The sequence below is a fragment of the Rhipicephalus microplus genome, chromosome 8, assembly GCF_043290135.1.
Source record: "Rhipicephalus microplus isolate Deutch F79 chromosome 8, USDA_Rmic, whole genome shotgun sequence".
Classification (NCBI taxonomy): domain Eukaryota; kingdom Metazoa; phylum Arthropoda; class Arachnida; order Ixodida; family Ixodidae; genus Rhipicephalus; species Rhipicephalus microplus.
In genome coordinates, this window is record NC_134707.1 from 134,805,546 (window position 1) to 134,822,649 (window position 17,104).

The following is a 17,104-nucleotide window of genomic DNA, read 5'->3' on the forward strand; positions in this document are numbered from 1 at the left end:
TACACTGGTAGCATTTTTTTTCTCAGAGGTTTACACCTAGCAGCAGGCCCGTGGCCAGGGGGGAGAAGTTAGGAGGCCCCCTATCCCCCCCCCCCAACCCCGCGCGAAATCCTTGCGAGGGATCGCTCTCGACCATGCGGTTCTTTGGTCGGCGTCCATCGGAAACCGATAGACGCGCGCTTTAGGTCCATGAGCATAGCTAGAGTTGCACCCCGGTGCGCAGCAGCATCCAGGCATACTGCGTAGTTTACCCAACCATGCTCACCCAGCACAAGAAAAAGAAAAGACAGCGTGAGCGGTAACAAAATGCAACTAGCCTACAACTATAACAGCCAGCAGAGCGAGCGAGCACGCAAGATCCATGTGGTCAGACGCACTCTCATGCACTGCCAACTTCGCTCGGCTGGGCACAAAAATGTTTAAAGTGTGAATAAATCAAGTAAATAAGTACATCATTTGAAAGATAAAATATTGCTAAGCTTTTTTTGTTAGATAGTAGGTAATAATTTCCTACAGTTTGCCTACTGAAAACTTGTTTCGAAGCAAAAAAGATTGTCTGTCTATTTGGCAAACAGAAGCCGCAAGCCATTCCGACCTCAGCCGGTCGAGCGTTGCTTTCTCACAGATCTCACAGAGGTGACGTCACGCTGACGAGATTGAGGCTTGCCGAGGCCTTGAAAAAAAATCTAGGTGGTTTGTCAGGATGCGATCACCCGGGCCCTCACGGCACGCGCGGTAGCACGCGCTCGGTTATTGTCGTCACAGACAGCACAGAAGTCCCTTTATGACCGTCGACATAGAGATAACGTTTTTTCTGCGGGATCTCTTGTTCTCCTGTGGCTCCCATCTCGACGTGTTGGCCTCTGCGAGAAACTACTATCGCGATACGCTGGGCCCTACCGAGTCATTCGTCAGGTCACACTTGTGACCTACGAGATTGCCGCTACCACAAACTCATCAGCTGCTGCACCCAGAATGGAAGTAGTCCACGTTTCTCGTCTCAAGCCCTACAACGCCGACTCGCTCATTTAACAGGCACTGAGACGGTGCCTGACGGGCCGGGGTGATGATACGTGTACGGAACTGTCGCCCCGACACAGCTGAATAGGCACCCGAATGAAGAAGACGACAACGTGGTTGTTGTGGGTTGAACTCTCGAGCTTCTCCCCGTTGGCCTGCTTGACTGTGCGCTCTCTAAGCCGTTAACAAGACCAGCTTTCGATGAATAATTATTCCTCGTAACAATATGTTTAAATATTCTTTGCTCCGGTTGCTATAGGCGAATAGAACATGTTGGCCCCTCACATCACCAACACTGAGTCACTGTCTCAGTTTCAGTTAGAAATCGAAAACAATTCTTAGTTTCTTTAAATACCCAGTGACAATGGTAATGAAACCAATATTTACTTTTTGTATCTTCTGTAAACAGCCATGTAAGCGGCCCTATTCGTAAACTTGCCTTTTCCGTATGCACTTGTATTTTGTTTATCATGTTGTGTAAATATCGCCGATGTACAAAGTGCCAGGTTGATGTTGCTTTTATGTTCTGTATTACAGTTTTTTACTATGATGAGCAATCATAGCATCTAAGCAGAGTGCCCACCTGCTATGGTCTCAGTAAAGACAGGCAGTAATGCAAATAAATTAATACATGATACCCTCGCGCTGTGCAGAGCACGAGAAAATAAGAATGACGTCACACAAAGACGTTGGCGATTGCGTCTTCATCGACGGCGCCATACGCAAGGGGGCGTGCTGTAGTAAAATAAAAGTCGTCTCGGTCGGCGCACGCATGGTCGTTCAAAAGATCGGTGAATGGTCAAGGCTACATACAGAGCGGCGGGCACACAAGGTGGGGGCGGCTCGCGCTTGACGATGGAACCCCGATGTTCGACCGCGCTAGGCAGAAGCGTGCCCTGAAGCTGTGTGGTGGTGCCGACAAGATCCCGGCATACGAAAACGGGAGGCAGGAGCAGCAGCGAATTGCGGACCCAGCTTCTCCTCACTGTCCAACATTCACCCCGTGGATATTCTGCGAATTTTTAAAAGTCGGATGTGATTGAAGACAAAATACTGCATGGCGTTGGACCACAATCCTGGATTGTAAAATTTGCAGATCCCACGTACAGCGGGAGTCAATGATATGCGATGCACGAATGAGAAAGTTTCATATGTCACTCTAAATCAGCAGAACGTTTCGAGGTGAAGGGAACTGATGCCGTAAATAGCTTTTGTGCCATGATTATCATGTTCGGATGTGTCGTTTACCTGCGTTATCTATTCAAGTTACGTGATACCATATTTTGTATATGTGGAGGGGGCGAAACAGCCGCGAGAACACGCATATCATCATTATCAGGTTTAGATGTTTTATTTACCTGCGTCGCCCGTTCATATCGCGTAATACCGACTTTGGTACATGTGAAGCTAGCGAAATGGCCGCGAGCGCATCATGAGCACAGCAAGTGCAATCATATTGCTAGATGACACGCATCTCATGTTTATCATCTTTGCGCCAGTATCATACCTTCGTCATACATTCACGTCCCATAATACCAAATTTGATATAAGTGAAGCTAGCGAAACGGCCACGAGCGCATCATGAGCGTGGCATGTAGTCATGTTGTACATGACACGCATCTCACGATTATCTCGTTTGCACTAGACACATACATTCGTAATCTATTCACGTACCCTAATACCAAATTCGGTATATGTGACGCTAGCGAAACGGCTGCGAGTGCATCATGAGCGTGGCATGTAGTCATGTTGTTACATGACACGCATGTCATGATTTTCATGGTAAGGTCTGTCACTTGTGTTCGCCATGCAATCATATCATACCATTCCAGTTTTGCAACATGCCATGTGAACGAAACCACCGCAAGAGCTGCAGGACCATGAAAAGTAAATTATGACATTCATAACATACATATCACGATATTCATGCTATGACTAGTCAAATATGTTCTTGATAAAGTCATGTTATGCTATACCAAGTTTGGTATCGATACCATTATCGAAACTGCCAGGAGAAATAAAAGTCGTAGGTGGCTAGATAGATAGATAGATAGATAAATAAATAAATAGATAGATAGATAGATAGATAGATAGATAGATAGATAGATAGATAGATACACTCAAATTCGCCGAAGTTCACTAAGAAATGCTTCGCATTTAAAAAGCGACCACAGAAAGGTACGGCGTCACCTCAATCACATGAGGACAACGAGTCAGACCAGACAAACCGATAGGAGCACAGCGTACGATCTCTTGGAGGCAACACCAGAAAAGACACCATCGAGCTCAGCTGCTCAACCGCCTGACTCGCCCGAGATGCCGGACAACACTGCCTCGCAACCGTTGACGTCACTAGTAGTGACGACTCGACAACTGCGACCACCAGAGATTACGCGACCTCCGAACCACTATGCAGACTTCACTTAACAGAGGAAGAGTCGCCTGTGTAGCGTTCCCATTCTCCTAAATTTCTCTTGTTTCACTGGGTCCGTGTCGCTCGACTACTTTGAATCATTGTTTCCAGCTAAGCCACGTGAGAAACCATAAGTCTGGCCATAAACGAACGCGTTGCGCTTTGTTTCATCAGCGCTACAACTGTTCGCTTTAAATTCTCGCATATCGTAGAGTTTGCAAAACGTGACCAGCCATAAATGCTGCCTCTCCTTCGATAATACGTCTCTGTGTTTAGCGCTTAGAAATACCAGAGGCCCGAAAGCTGCCTTATTTTTGAGCCAGGCTTGCTTCAGGGTAGCCTCAATTACCTCTCGACCCGCCTTATTGAAATGCTCTCTGCACCACCTACAGGTGCTGGAAAGTGCGACTAATTGGGATGCATCTGCAATAGATCCATATGTACTGGAAACTTACTGTACTTTGAAGTTTGCAGGCTGTATAGTATGGCTGGCACTTACGAAGAAAAAAATGACAGCCCGATCAACAACTGAAGTCAGGTGAGTGCTCAGTTTTACGCTCACGAGTTAAACTTGATTAAAAGAGTTGCTTTTTCTTTCCTTTCATGGAACTATCGCTGCTTTTCTATGTAACACCGTTTCAAGAATCCTCCCGTCGAGTCACAAAAGCAGGATACAGACAGGAGGATACAAACGGGTACCATGCATCTAGATTGTCTAGACTGAACGTCTCTGGTTCTGCGAAAACCACGGTTACAGGCACATTTTAGTGACTTACGGTCGTCAATTTGCTCTGTGAATTTTACGATGGTCAGTGGATACGCTGGGCGTAGTAACGATGAACATCGAAATGTATTGCATGTTCAAGAAGTAATCAACACGCGTTCAGAGTTTGATGTACCTGGTAAAAAAAACTGTAGTGGTACATAGCAGTGACAATTTGCCCTTTTGCTTTTTTCAGGGGCGAAGCTTTTTCTAAAAAAACCTTTTCATGTGTCACGCGTAACTGAGAGAAGAAGGGACGACAAAAGAAAGAAGGCAGTATCTCCCGGTGCTGTTTCATAGAAGTACATACAAACTGCAGTAGAGCGAGGGTAATACAGATGGCCCTGCACCTCTAATTACCGATTGGCTGCTGCGCAGACTGTACCTTGGTACGGTTAGACCGTTTGCCTCTCTCAGTCTCCTGGATAGTCGCCGTACGTGGCGGATCGTTGGCGGGGCATAGACGAAGCAGAGCGGCGGGCGTGTTCAAGACGCTCGAGATCGGCTTCTTCGGCACACGTCTTGTCGGGGTTACCCGAGTGCCGTCTGCCCTCTCGAACGCGATTGTACGCATGGACGCATGCACAGACGGATGGAAACACGGACAGGGGGACGCTTCGCCCCACTCATCAACATTCACCCGTAGATACGCTGTGATTTTTTTAGCTGTCTACCACAGCGAATACTTACTTTTCATTAGAAAGGTGCTTTTATACCACATGTGTGACCCTTTGATTTGAATGCAGTCGGTAAACAGCACAGTAAATTGTACTGTTTGCACTATAGTAAACTAACATGACCCTCATATTGTCATTGTGCAACCAAGACATCATGACCTTCTTATTGTCATTGTGAAACCAAGACATATGCAAAATTAGGATTACCAAAATGAGGCGATGACAATTTGGCCACATTCACTGTGAAAGACATGGGGAATGAATATAGTTCAGTTAATCGAAGTTTTATACAATATTGCGGCGAAATTCCCTCACACTCACAAGTTCAGGGCATTCAGTTATCTAGAGCGTAACTGTGCTGCGTATGACCAGCTCACAAATGTCCATACGTATTATAGTAGAAGTATTATGAGTCAGAATAGAGAAGCAATACGATTTAACGACGATAATTAGCCCAGTTTGCCCTATACAAGTCTCCCTCAAAAAAAAAAGAGGAATTCTAGAATACCTCAATACTTCTCAAATTGAGGCATTTAACACTGAGGCAAAACGTATCGTAATGAAATAATGTTGCTAAAAACAAAAAGTACCTTCTCACAATTTCCTATCAGAACAATGCAGCAGGTGTCATTATATTTTTCGTAAATATTACCAGAATAAATGCATTAACAACAAGAAAAGCCGCCTTCTTTTCACGGTGGAACTCGAGTAAATGCGTCAAAGAGGTGGTTGGTGGGGGTATTAGGTGAATGTTGTGTATATGGGTACCGTTTGGGATTGCATGAGTGTTATTTTGTCTTAATTATTATTACTTATGGAATGAAGGAGAAGAGTTGCCTTCAATGAGAAGTGGCGATCTGATGTTCGGTTGTGCGCCACTACTGGTTGAATGTGCTGTTGCTTCCATCGCATCTACACAAGTAAAGCAAATTGTCAAGTCAAATACAAGTAAAAAATCCCTTGACTGAATTGGGAATGCATGATCCAGTGCCTACACATACGCAGTGGCCAGTGAACGGTTGTGCAGCGCGAGCAGTCAGTCTTCAAGGGCGAAGCTTCTTACGCCATGAGTCGTATGCCCCCTGCCGTCGTCGTCGTATTAGTCACCTCTTGTTGAGATATTAGAATGTCCGTTGATTGGCGTACCTGCATAAGATGGATATATGATGAAAGATACGAGATAGCAGAACTTCGGGTGTTCACTAGATATACAGACGCATGAAGGGACTGACAGACGGATAGACGGACGCATGAATGGACGCATAGATGGACAGTCGGATGCACGGACGAAAAGACGGACAGACGTACGGGTGGACGCGTACATGGACGGACGCATGGACGGATGGAAGGACGGATGGACGCATAAATCAACGGACACAAGGACGTTCACACGGACAGGTTCACGCATGAAAGCAAGACCAAACGAACGGGTGCAAACGAGGATGGACTGATGGACGCATCGCCCCACTCGTCATGCTTCACTCCCTGTGTATGCTGCGTTTATTTTGTTTTGCTAGCAGACACTGCCAATGTCAGCCTTGCGAGACAGCAGGGAGAAAGGGGAGTGACAGTTGGCACGAGACGCGAGTATGCGGCCGGAGACCCGAGCATGTGCAGTCAGGGGGCGTACAGTGCCACCAACGCTAGATCCACGACATCGTGCGACCAAGAACATTTGCAAAGTACTTTTCTTTAGTACAGCCAGAAGATTCCGTTAGGGATTCAAGCTTGTACACACAAAAAAAGAAACATTGACCTCGTATCGGCATGTTGCCTTCCAAATCTCGTCGAATAATATTATCTTTTCCCTCGAGAGAGTAAATAAAACATTTTATGGTCATTTGCGTGAGAACATCGGTGAATGGGATCCCGGAGGCGCTGCTTTAAAGTTCCCCGATGCGCGCATCGGGTAGAAGCCATGACGGTACCGTTTCGGCAAAGCGCAGGAAACACACGCCTTTTCGTGCATAGCATTGCATTGTCAGCTTAGCGTGATAAACTCCACGTTTCTTATGAGTACTTGTCCATGAGTTCTTTAGTACAAAAAACACGCCAACCTATATTGGCGTTTGACGCTTTGCCTCACATATGCGCAACAAGTGCTTTTAAATTGATGCTACGCACAAGTATGAACGTGGCAAACAGAGCAATACTAGATGGGCGCTGCACATGTAATTGGATTTTGGAATTAAACGCAAACTGAATGATAGGCAAAGAGACAAGTCGTTTTAAGTGACAAAGAGAAAGACAGACAGACAGACAGACAGACAGACAGACAGACAGACAGACAGACAGACAGACAGACAGACAGACCAAAATGTTTGCGTCAAAGTATCTGAGTGATTCCACGAGAGATCGACACGGGTCCAAAAGTTGATATTTTAGATTGCATTCAGTAGTTTATATTTCGTGCACCTTTCATCAGGTATCCTGAAAGTCAACTTCGTTTTATGATTAACGGCGTAATTTACGAGAAAAAAATATCAAACTTCACCAACAAGGAGGCACCAATTTCATCACCTGTCATTTTCGAAAATTGTAGATGCTATAAAAAAAGAAATATGTTTGTTTCAAGGAAGATATTTTTTACCTGAAATGCATGTCTAATGAACAATGAATTCGTATGGTATCAAGTTTGTAGACCTTAAGAAAATGGCTTTTAAAATTATCTAATTTTGCCACAGTTTCAAATAAGTTACGTATTCCCCATTTTGTTTCTCCGAAAATAATGCAAGCAGCGGTTTCAACTTTGACACTGTGGATACTTGCGCACAAGTATCCACAGTGCGAATGCAAAACGGAAGTATAGTACGTTAAAAATTATTTCACAATGTTTTTATCGATAAAATTACGGGATGCGTAATCTTTGTTCCTACTTTGAACCATGTGATCTTAAGCATTGCCTCCGAGATGCGGCGCACAGCAATTCATGTGTAGAACAGACGACAGATGACAACTTTCCCTAAAGCGTGTTCTTCAATCTAATGTGGTAGTCTTCGTGCCTCAAATGATAAAAAATTGTTATGAATCGTTTATGAACTCATTAACATTCAATTCTTGTACCCAACGCGTTGCAAACACATGGCCGTCACAGCAGCTCCATCTGTGTGTCAGTAATGGAGAGGCACCACATATTAGAAGTCTCAGTGCTCTATGTATAAGAGTGAATTCAGATACTGTAGAATATCGTGTTCAAAATAGTTATTCCTGTCTGCTAAAACAGCCTTTCTTCACCAAATGCGGTCCCGTTTACTCGCGTTTGAAGCTCATTGCCGCTTTTCCGTTCCGACTTCTAGATTTCTCAACTTATCAGCGCCTTCTTGAAAAGCTCTGATTTGTACCATGAATATTGTCGCAAAAAACAAGATAATGCAACTTGTTTTTCTATATTACTGTATGGTGGCCTCCGCTTGTCTATTTACGAGTTGGTAAGAAAAATCGAAGCTGTGTTTTTTTTATTATTCAATTTTCAGTGGAGTACATTTTTGCCAATATGAGAACTTTGAGGCAATATATAAATACTTACATTTGCCCTACGACAACAATAATTTATGTACCTAATGAACGCACTATATGATTAAAACGCGCCAAGTTTAGAAACGCTGCTTGCATTTCTTTCGGAGAAAAAAATTGAAGAATACGTAACCTATTTTAAACTGTCGCAAAATTAGACATTTTTAAAAGCTATTTTCTTAAGATCTACAAACTTGAAATCGTATGAAATCATACTTCATTAGACATGCATTTCAGGTAAAAAATATCTTACTTGAAACAAAAATATTTGTCTTTTTATAGCATCTGCAATTTTCGAAAATGACAGGTGACGAAATTGGTGCCTCCGTGTTGGTGAAGTTTGATATTTTTTTTCTTGTAAATTATGCCGTTAATCTTAAAACAAAATTAAGTTGAAATTTGGGCTACCAGGTGAGAGGTGCATGAAATATAAAATACTGAATGAAATCTAAAATATCAACTTTTGGACCCGTGTCGATCTCTCGTGGAACCACCCATCTCAAGAAAGACTATCGTCTTTAAAGGGCTACTCACTAGGTTTGACCAATTTGAGCTTACTAGCGTAGTGCGTAGGCAGAGCGTTCACGATCGCGCCTGCCGAAATTTGTAACGCTACGGACTGCGGAAACGGGTAAATTTCAAGGCAAATGCTCGTCCCACTTCTTTCGCGGGTGCGCGCCCAGAGTATGAGGGCATGGCGTACGCGTATGAATGGGTCCACGGCAGTGCAGTTACGTTCGTCCTCTACGTAGACGCCTGTGCTCTGACGTTGCCAACAGTGGCACTTGACAAGGCGAAAGTATTTACCACGACATGCGTAGTTTATGTAATTAGTTGCATGAAGAGATTTAAAAACTTAAGATAAATATTGAGATGTAGTAAAGTAATGAGCGCGCCTTTTTTCCCCTTCTTTTTCTGTGAATTGCAGCGAGATGCGGGGCTAATTTGCCGGCGTTTCGCATGTGTTCGTGTCCCCGCCGTCAGCGCACCGAGCAGACGATAGCCAAGAAAGCGAAAGTAACGCTCCTAATCGTTCGCGCACTCATTAAGCTCATATATTATACCACGACTAACGAGTGTTTTCCAACCATCCCGCTGAAACAAGCAGTGAACCACAAAATGACACTGGTAAAAAAAATGACCCCGTATCTGCATGTTTCGCCGCAACTGTCATCGAAAGACGATAGTTTTGCGTCTGGAGAGAAGGAAGAAAACGTTTATTTGATGTTCTGCGCAAGAAAATTGGTGAATGGTATTCTGGAGGAGCTGCGTTAGAGTGCCTCAAACGTGCAGCGGAGGTGAACGAGCGTATCATCACGTCATACGTAAGACATGAGTGCTATCTCGCAGTTATCCTGGAAAACGGGGCGCGTGCCGTGCGCGCCAGTCTCGGAGGTGATAAGGTGTAGAACGCAAGGTGACGGGTAGGTGCCACCACCGTGTCGTCTTAGCAAAGCGTTAGAAACACTTGTCGTTTCATGCAAACGTTGCACGGTCAGCGCAGCATTATAAAGGCTACGATCCCTAAAATTACTTATGTATGCCGTTTCTAGTAAAAAATACACATTTATAATGTTGACGTGTTGTTCAATACTATAATACTGTACTATAATACTCAATGCTATAATACTATAATACTACAATGTTATAATATCGACGTGTTCTTCAATAGACGAGTTGTCCAATATCCGACCTCTTGGTCGGATATTGGAGACGATGGTAGGGAAGAGATTTGGCTTGCGAAGGCTACGCGGGCGAGCGGCAAGGGTTTTGAGCTCACCTCCTCTCATTCTCGTTTTACGTCGCTTCGAAGAGAAAAAAGAAGCAGTTTTCTCAGCTTGTAATGAAACGATTGAAAAAAAAAATTGTAACATAATGCTCCTCATCGGACACCAAACATTTTCCACGCTCTGAGTAAAATTTGTTACGGGGCCTGGCGAGTAATCCTTTAACCCCTTGTAGGGCAACGGGAAATATCTGTTCCATTTTTTGTTCTTCACAGAATCGCTTGTGAGAAACAATGGGATGCATCAAGTTTATTTTTTTTTGTGCTGTCATCTATGTTGGGGTTTTTATACTTCCGCTGATTATCGTTTGGAAGCTGCATAATAGATGGCGTTAGGCGTACATTATTTTCAAAATTGTGTTTTTTGTTTCACTGGTGGCACAAATTTCCGCATTGTGAGTCTCCGGAAAAGAACAATTCAAGATGACAAGTGAGTGTACCCTTTTCTGTGCTTCGATAGAAATAGTTCCAGATTGTAATATTCGGGCGTTTTCACCAATAGAAGTAGCACTTACTCCTAAAAGCTTTTTTTGAATGGTGCCAAGGCAAAACCTGCATGACGATGGGATAAGCCTACTGCCACCGCTGCCTGCGTTCGTTGTGTAGTGAAATATTTCACCGATTCTTTTGTTTTCTGTTTGCTTCTAAGAAATGCAGGTAAACCATTGCTCATGCGAGAGGAAGCGCTGGATTTATATTTTAGCCTTTCTGACAACCCTACGTCGAGTGATTCCGACAGAGATACGGATGAAGACTTCGCACTTGAGCACGCTCCGCGTGATTCAGATGTCCAATGCAGTGAAGCCGGAGCGGCGGAATCAACGAGGAAACCACAAAAGCGAAAGGCTACCTTTTCAAGAAAGAAAACGAAGCAAAGCAAAGTGCCTAGAATTTGCAACGAAGCAGAAGTCGAAAAGGAGGAGGTTGGGGCATGAAATAGCAGCGAACCGGATGCCGTCATTCGTGTTCCAAAAATTTGGGACCCATAATACAGTGCAAATCTCCCGACGACGCCCCGTGAAGTCTTTGCTCTTTATTTTGACGAAGGTATCACGAACACACTGGTGACTAAGACAAACCGCTTTGCCAAACAGAAAGGCCGACAGCTTTGGAAATAGCTTACAATCGATGAACTCCGTGCATACTTTGCATACTTCTGCTGATGAGCACAAACCCCAGACATCAAGTTTATCTGCACTGAAGCAGTGACAGTTTTTTTTCAATTGTCTTGAATTATCTAAGGTTATGTCGTTCCGTCGTTTTCAAGCCATTATGAACCGTTTGCACCTCACCGACCTAACCAAGGAAAAAAAGAAACGTGAAGACGGCTACGACGAATTGGCAAGAGTTCGTCCTCTCATCCTTGCACTGAATGAAAGTTTCAACAGGCAATACACTCCATCAGCGCACCAAGCCATTGATGAGAGTATGATACGATTCAAAAGCTGGTCCTCACTGAAGCAGCAGCTCTCCCAATGAAACCTATCAAGCGGGGATACAAGCTGTGGTGCAGAGCTGAATCCCAGACAGGTTACCTGATTAAATTTCATGTCTACGAATGTAAAGGTGTAGACGGACCTGCGAACGTAGGTCTCGGTGAGCATGTTGTGCTCTCCCTCATTGACGAAGTAGAGGCTGGCACGTCCACACTTTTTCACGTCCACACGCCTATTGTAGGCCTTGAAAGAAAAAAACTTTTTGGCCACAGGAACAGTTTGCCCAAATCGCAAGGACTTACTTGACGAAATCAAATGGGATAACAAGCTACAGAAGGGACAGTATATCTGGCGGGCGAGCATCACAGCTTATCAGTGGCGGGACACGAAAAACATACACGTGCTGTCCAACTTTCATCACCCCAGCGACACGCTGTTCGATTGATATGTGGGGTTTAACGTCCCAAAACCAGCATATGATTATGAGAGACGCCGCAGTGGAGGGCTCCGGAAATTTCGACCACCTGGGGTTCTTTAACGTGCACCCAAATCTGAGCACACGGGCCTACAACATTTCCGCCTCCATCGAAAATGCAGCCGCCGCAGCCGGGATTTGAACCCGCGACCTGCGGGTCAGTAGCCGAGTACCTTAGCCACTAGACCACCGCAGCGGGACGACACGTTGTTCGAAAGCTTTCTAATGGCTCATTCATATCCGTCCAGTGCCCAAAAGCAGTCTCCGACTACAATACCTGGATGGGCGGAGTCGACAGGTTTGACCAAAGAAGGAATGCATACCCGGTGGATCGACGATCTAAGAAGCTGTGGTACCGAATTTTTTACTTTCTGCTTGACGCAGCAATAGCAAATGCTTTTCTTCAAATGCAACCAGTCAGTGAAATGAGGTACCTTTTGTTCCGGCTCGTCCTTGGTCGCCAGCTGATAAATGGGCAAACATTCAAAGGGTCCAGCAACCGCCCGTATCGAGTCAACAAAAAAGGTGTCAAACATGGCCAGAAAATGGTAGGCGTTGCTGATCAAGTGAGATTTCACCCTCAGAGTTGGACATCACCCTCAGAAGATTGCAAAAACGAGGTGGTGTCGTTGGTTCTCTACTGCAAAGAAAGAAGCGCGCACCAACCTTCTGTGTTCTGTGTGCAAGGTGCCCCTTTGTTCAACGTGTTTTGAACCTTTTAATCCTGGCCGAATGTAACCCGGAGCCCTCAATGAGCATTGGGACAAATGCGTCCCAGTTTTTTTTTAAAAATAAAGTATTCGTTGTACAGCCTTGATATTTCTTTCAAACTTTCCTTCTGTTCGTTTGGTTAGTAAAATAAGATAACGTTTTTCTGTTTTTTAACATATCCTGCCCTACAAAGGGTTAAAACGGCCCTCGCTGCAATCCCGTGCGCTATGTTGTGTGCCGCGACCGCCCATGCCGCCGGAATCCGCGCCCTCTCGCTGTACACGGGCGTGTGAGGCGATACACGTTTATTAAAAACGATAGTCTTCCTTGGGGAGCTTCGAGCAAAAACTTTGGTCTGTCTGTCTGTCTGTCTGACTGTCTATACACTTGTCTGTTTGTCCTTCGTTACCGCCCATCGGGTACTCGAAATAGCACTAGCCGATACCCCGAATGGCCAACCCATCCACAGCGCCCACCAATGTTGCTCAAGAATCAGCCTTCATACTTGTCCGATTGACAATTAAAAAGCGATTAGTGCGCATATCTGAGGCACCATTGCAACACGTATATATTCTGCATGTTCGTATTTTACTAGAAAAGGCATACATAGGTAATTCTAAGGACCGTAGCGCTTATCACGCTGCGCTGACCATGCATCGCTTGCACGAAGAAGCGAGTGTTTCCAACGCTTTGCTAAGACGACACGGTGGTGGCCCCTACCCGTCGCCTTGCGTTCTACACCTTATCACCTCTGAGACTGGCGTGCACCCCCGTCTCAAGGCCACGCGCTTTGTATTCTAAAAAAAAAACTGCCAGATGGGGCTCATGTCTTACGTGTGACGTGACTTGATGCGCTTGTTCGCCTCCGCTGCACGCTCGCGGCCCTCTAAAGCAGCGCCTCCTGAATACCATTCACCAATTTTTTAGCGCTGAACATCCAATAAATGTCATTTTTTGACGACATTTGCAGATTACATGCAGATACGGGGCCAATTTTTTGCTCGAGAGTACGGCGATTGGGACCGCCTTAAAGAAACAAGCCACGCGCCCGACTCCTCGGAGGCATTGCTCAGGATCGGTGTAATGGGCGAGTTTTTCAATATACCACTGAAATATAACTAACAGCGCGAAGACAGAACACGCCCCACAAAATAATATACCCACACATGATAGCTTACTGTTAACTGCGTATTTCTTCGTTTGTCAATGCATATTCAATAGTGAAACAGTGACTAAAGAGGTGAATTAGACATGCCATCATAAGAAACGGTACGCACACGCCAATATTTTGAATGAAAAATGAACCATTTTATTCTGCTTATTTCTCGTAAGTATAAAACAGCTGAACAAAGTCAGTGGTTCAGATGCTACTGGCGTTTTGGAAGTTTACCCCTCCATGCTGGACAATGCAGTCATTGATAAACTCGTACTAGTCGCCACGAAGTGTAGCATACTATAACTCTTTTAAGTCGATTTTTAATTGCCGTTGCTTTACTTTGAAGTGTGAATGTGCACTCACAGCCCTAAGAGATTGCTGGCAACTCTCTTTGCGGGAGTAGAGGCTTGTCCCATATTTCGCTCCCTTTTCAGAAGTGCTCTTCTGCATAGAGGAAGCACACTCTTTCTAGAGAATGCTCGTACTCTGACTGAACGAGAGTGAACAAGCTCCTTCGCCAGAGTACAGTCACGCTCTGAAATAGAGTTCATACACTCTCTGTGAGAGTTGCGCTACTCTCTTACAGAGTTTTACAATCTGGTAGGGCTATAGTGCATCAACTCCCTCCAAGAAGAGAATAACTCCTGCTGCGCTAAGACTAACCTCTCAAAAAAAAGAATATGTCGAGCATTTTTGTAAAAGCATTGAACTACATATATTGCTTCAAATTTACGTAACATATGCAGTACGGACCTCGGCATACTCATTATAATAGCACGCAACACAGAAAACAACAACACTGAACATATACCCCTCTTGTTACGGACAACCATGCATACAGCAACCGGCATTTATACTCATGATGTCTAGCCTCCTTCTGGTGTGGGTAGCACTACATTTCTACTACGCGTCGAACAAATATACATCTAAAATGTGTAACTATATGGTGATCGTTAGACACTCCGTAGGCGTTTCGACCTTTTATTATAAAACTACATGACGTAGAACGCCATTTTAAGTACTAAATTCCAATTATCGGCTGCTATTCTTTCATATCGGTTCAATGCAGCGAAGCCAGTTTTGCCCAATCCTGAGAGTTGTACTTAGGAGCTCACAAACAAAGTTGGCACGATCTGTCAGCAGTGCTGGCCGACAAATAATCTACAAATATTACAATTATAGTACGCCAAAAAAAAAAGCTGATGCGCAAATTCACAACTCAAACGCATCTCTGGCAATCCTTATAGTTTTGCTTACCTCGTCTACAGTTTATTGCAACAATGAGAGGCTTGCTGAGGGCTCAAACATCAACCTTCGCGAGCCAACTGCACCGACATCGGTCCAAATAATGTGACCCGAACGAGTACAACTCCCAGCGAAAGTATGCCAAGTTTACCGGCCGAGTCCGTCATACATGCCATCGGCACTTCTGGGTTTATTAATGTGCTATGCCGAGGAGTGAGAATGACTGCACAGTAGACATTTGTCATCAGGTAACTTCAATGAAGGATTGTTTTTTGCGTACCGTGTGCGCACATCGAGCGATGAGCATCGACGCGACGCGCTTTCAGCCTGCGGCGCAGCGCACCCGGACCAACGCCGACAGCCACTGGGCGCACTCGTCGGCACTTCGCTGACTCATACGTGAAAACACAGGCTTGTCGTTCGGTGCGCGTTTATAAAGTAACACGTTGAGCCACTTCGTACACATGCAATTTGGTTTTTAGCTATCGGCTATGTAGTTTCAGCTATCAGTTTACAGATGCAAAGCAGCACACTCTAACACGGCCAATGCATTGTAGCTTATCGTCGCTTGCGCATGAAAATACGCCTAATTCAATCAACTACGCAAGTACAAAGGGAGAATTACAGTCGGTATACAAAAGTTGGCGCCCGTAAAGCAGCACAAAGACCGAGCAACGACTATTGCACTCAACCGTAACATATCTGCCACAGGTTCTCGGTAATTTTTGTATATTTTCGTTTCTATGTTACGAATTCTGAAAAAAAAACTTGGAGTCCTGGTATTAGTGACATGTAATGCATAGACGCCATATTCTCGTATCATGAAGACTCAAAGTTTATTTAGAAACGAAAATCGCATATGCGTTCAAACTACGACCCGTGAAGCGAAACAGCGTGTTTATTTTCAAGTGGTTTCAAAACGCAGCGAGCGTGGCACAACGAGGCGTAGTGGTAAAGTGCCCGCATCGTCATACGTAGATGGTGAGTTGAAACTTCGCTGTAAAAATTTTGTTTTAGTTTTTTACAATGTGTGCTGAGATTTACCTTACTCTATAGTACCAATTTGTTTGCGCGGTAAACTATCTTTTGTCGATGCTTTAGATGTTGCCGCTGTTTCTTCTTTCGAAGGTGTTGGTAGTGGCGCTTCGGGAACTAAACGTTCATAGTCACTCAAGCATGCTTTAGTTATCACTGAAAGTTATTTTATTACTTGACGCATTGAACTTATAACTGGTGTGTATACGCTGAGAGGCGTATCGCTACGAGACGGCGTCGGTGGTAACTTGCAAGCGCTAGGTCAGCAAGGACGGAGTGCCAGATCTCATTCACGCCTCATCGACACGAGAGTTGCATAGATTGGGAACTCCACTTGAGTAGCAGAGAGTTCGCAGTCTCACTCTGCATTCCACGAAAGAAAATGTTCCGCGGCCAACTCCTTCCCCACTCCCCCGTGGAGTTAAAGTACTGTGGGGAGAGTAACAATGTTCCTCTGCTCTTGCAGTACCCCCTCAAATTCTGTGAGTGTGCCCTAAGTCCTTACCAATTTGCTGTAATGGTCTGTGACGTGGTTCTACAGGCTAAAAAAGTCCCGCTGGTCTTGAACGGTATCTTAGGTCACTGACGAAGAAAACCTCTATGACACTGTCTACCTTCAGCGCCCCGACGAAGCTGGACAGCTCGCCCACTTCTGAATCAAGAACCAACAGACAACCGACACCCACCGTTATACTCTTCAACGACGCTTAGTAGAAGACTATCCCAGGGACCACGTTTCAATATGGACGCCGATGCGCCGACGAGAACCCAGTGAAAATTACCCCCCCCCCACTAAATGGAACCATCAGTAGCATGCGAAGCACCGCATGTGTGGACTTGAACTTCCGTTCATCAAGGTCACCTTGTCCGATGT